Source organism: Triticum urartu, chromosome 1A (assembly GCF_056163025.1).
Source record: "Triticum urartu cultivar PI428250 chromosome 1A, HENAU_Tu73, whole genome shotgun sequence".
NCBI classification, from domain to species: domain Eukaryota; kingdom Viridiplantae; phylum Streptophyta; class Magnoliopsida; order Poales; family Poaceae; genus Triticum; species Triticum urartu.
The window spans coordinates 29305407-29309070 of NC_141873.1; positions in this window are offsets into that span (position 1 = coordinate 29305407).

The window sequence follows — 3664 nt, forward strand, 5'->3', positions numbered from 1 at the left end:
GGTCCTAAGGTAACACACCCCGAGTATGTTGATTTTGATAGTGATGAAGATGACTTGTTAGGTGATGATGATTTACTTGTTGACAACTCTAGTGATGAATACTATGATGAAACGTCAATTAATCCTGCTAATCAAGATAAAACGAATGACAATGATAAGGAGAATATTGAGGCTCTAACTAAAGAACTAAACACTCTTAAGTTAGCTCATGAAACTATCTTCGAAGATCATCAAGAACTTTTAAGAGCTCATGAGAAATTACTCTTTGAAAAGCTCAATCTTGAGCAAGAGCATGAGTTTTTAAAAGCAATCAATGATGATCTCCGCAAGAAAAGTTCTTCTTACATTGCCAAGCGTTTACTCTTATCCACTTACTTGCCTCAAGTCAAGTCTAGTAACAAGAACAAGAAAGATTCTTCCTCTAGTAGTAACAATGATCATGCTAAATCCAATATTGTTGCTTCTAGTAGTTCTCTTGATTCCACTAATGATTCTCTTAGCCAAGTTACACTTGAGCAAGAAAATAGCTTATTGAAGGGAATTATAGAGAAAGGAGTGTACAAAAGCCTTGCCGGGAGTAAGCAATTCGTAGAAATTATGCGCAAGCAAGGAATGCACCGGAAGAATCAAGGTGTTGGTTTTGAACAAAATTTCAATGCCAATGGAGTTGAGTGGGAAGAAGATCAATACCCCAAGACAAAGTTTGTTCCTCAACAAGAGAAGTATGATACTTCCTTCAAGGGAACACAAGCTCAAGATGATCTTGCACCACAAGACTACAAGCAAAAAGGCAAGGACAAGCTTCAAGAGGAAATTGATGCATTTGAAGAAGCTCCTAAGACCTTAGTCAAGTGGATTCCCGAGACCACGTCAAGTTCCACTTCATCAAGTACGACTACAACTCCAAGGATTCCCATCAAGATGGTGTGGATCCAAAAGAAGAAGAACTAGAGAGTTCTTGAGGGTGACTCCGCCAACATACTTCACTCTTATCATTTTGGCAAGAACAAGTGCAATCAACTTCCACGTCTTGCACTAGTTCATGGAGTCACAAACCCGATTGTTGGTAAGACAAGGGACAAGGTAACCTAAAAGTTATCATGGACATCATCTTGTGTGTGCATCACTCTATGTCTATGGATATCCTTGTTTGTTCCTTGTGGGACTAACCCATGTAGGTATTGAAAGTGCAATTCACTCAAATGGATAGCTCCAAGTGATCTACATCAACAATGAGCATCCACATCTTCAACATCTACATGAAGTCATCATCGACAAAACCCAAGGTTAGTTCATCCCTCTTAGGGGGGATATCACATCTAGGGGGAGCTTTACTCTAAGACTTGAGCTAAAGCAACTCTAAAGATGTGAACACAACAACGCTTTATGTAAAAGTGGTAACCCCACTTGAGCTTAAACGATGAGTATGACCTATGATCAAGTGTTCTCACTTGACTCCTAAGTCAATATACTCATATATAGATGACCTAGTCATCGCAAATTTCTTGATAGATGCTAGAATTGGTTGTGCATGCTTTGTCACATATTTCATTTGCCATCTTATTGTGTGAGCATGTTGGTTGCATATTTTACTCATTCGAGGGCATCCACTTGTTGTTTTAATTGTTTGGTTTTATTTCCTTTTGCCAAGTGGATGGACAAGAATGCCTAAGAACCTCCTCTAGCTATCTATGCTTTTCTCGTCTCAAACTCTATTCATGCTACATCACAAAATTTGATCAAGTCAGATTCGAACCACTCTGTGTGAGGAGCGCTCGGAGTCCCCGATTCGTCATAGACTTAAACTTCCAAAACCTCTTTGTGATTCTCGGTCTGACCGATACCCCACTTTCGGTCCTACCGAGATCATTAAGTTGATCTAGGTTTTCGATCTCGGTGCAACCGATTTGAACCATTCGGTCACACCGAGTTGCAACAACTGTATATAGTTTTGCATCTCGGTGCCACCGAGTTGTTCCACTCGGTCACACCGACAGGGTCGGGCTATATATAGTCACGGGCAAAAATTTGGAAATTTCTCCGAACCCCTTCGCCCGCACGATAGCCTGCTCTGCCAACGTGATCTCCGAATCGTCTCCTCGCCGCCAGCCGCCTCCAGTCGCTGGTCTCCGTCGCCGTCAACGGGAATTCTACCCCACCGTTGCCGCCGTAGCGAGTCTCCGCCGAACTAGGGTATGGACTCGATCTTTGTGCTATTCCCCAATCCGATTCTTAGCACATTGTGATCATCATGATTCTTGCCACATTTGATAAACTTCTATCCAGTCAATGAACTCGTAGATTAGGTTTAATTCGAAAATTTTAGGGTTAGGTTTCCGTCGAAACCATCTCGGACCCACCGAGTTGAAAAACTCGGTCCCACCGATTTGGCTTATGCCATTGCACAAGTGAGACTCGGTCTGACCGAGTATTACTTATCGGTGTCACCGATTTTGGAACTCTGTGAAACCCTAGCAGTCTCGGTGCCACCGAACTGTGACTCGGTCTGACCGAGTTCACTAGTTTAGGTTCCAAAACTGCTTCGGTATCACTGAGTATGAAAATCGGTAGATCCGAGATGATTTCAGTGGGAAACTAAAACTAAGTTTTTGAATTATTCTTTTGCAAAAATCTCTGCATTTTGTGATGCTCATCCACTCTATCTCATCTATAACCTATTCACAGGGTCAGCAGTCAGAGTTTGCAACATGTCTGATCAGAGTGATAGCCAGAACATGTCAGAACAGCAAGTGCAGATGAGTGAGGGCACTAGTCCCTCAAGTTCTTCAGATGATGGCAGCAGAAGTACTCCTAGCAATCTGCCTAAAGCTACCACAAGACAAAGAAAGAAGAGAACCTCAGACTCAAAGGATGAGGACTATGTGGCAGAAGAGGAAGCAACTTCCAAGAGAGTTGAGCCAGCACAGGGCACAAAGCCAGGGTTAAAGATCAAAAGGCCAGCAGGCAGGAAGCCTATGTCAAAGGCCAGAGCTTCAACTGAGAAGCCCACTCCCATAGAACCAGTTGCTGTTGAAGGCAAGAAAAGGAAAGAAAGGGTGAAGAAAACTGTAGCCAGAGTGCTTGGCAAGGCTTCCATCATGGAAGATGAGGAGGAAGAAGAAGAGGTAGCTGCACCAGCACTTAAGGCACCCAAGCTGATGGGTGATGCCATAAGATCAGGGGCAACTGCTTCCAAAGCCAAAGCCAAAGAGGAATACAAGAAGCATCCCAGCTGCTGAGAAGAACAAGGCCCCAGTGCCTGAAGCTGCAGAAGAAGAAGATGAAGAGCAAGTTCTTAGAAAGCTCAAGCCCAAGATCCCAGACCACAATGATGCTCATCCTGTGGCTGAGGACATGAAACTCAGGAGAGATTCAGGGCTCAGGAAGTGGAGAGAAGCAGACCCGTATGCTTCAAGGAGAAGGACTGCTGTTGACTACAGGTTCCACACTAAGGAACAGCAGGACTTTTATGAGACAGTGCTGCTTGATAAGAAGCCCATAGTTTGTGATATGAGATGGGTTGACTGGGAATACATCAAGGAAAACGAAGAGTACTACCCTGGAGTGCAGGACAGCTTCAAGGCATGTGGAGTAGAAGACTTTGTTGGGCAGAAGCTCACAAAGTGGAACGAGGAACTTATCATGCAGTTCTACTCTAGAGCAC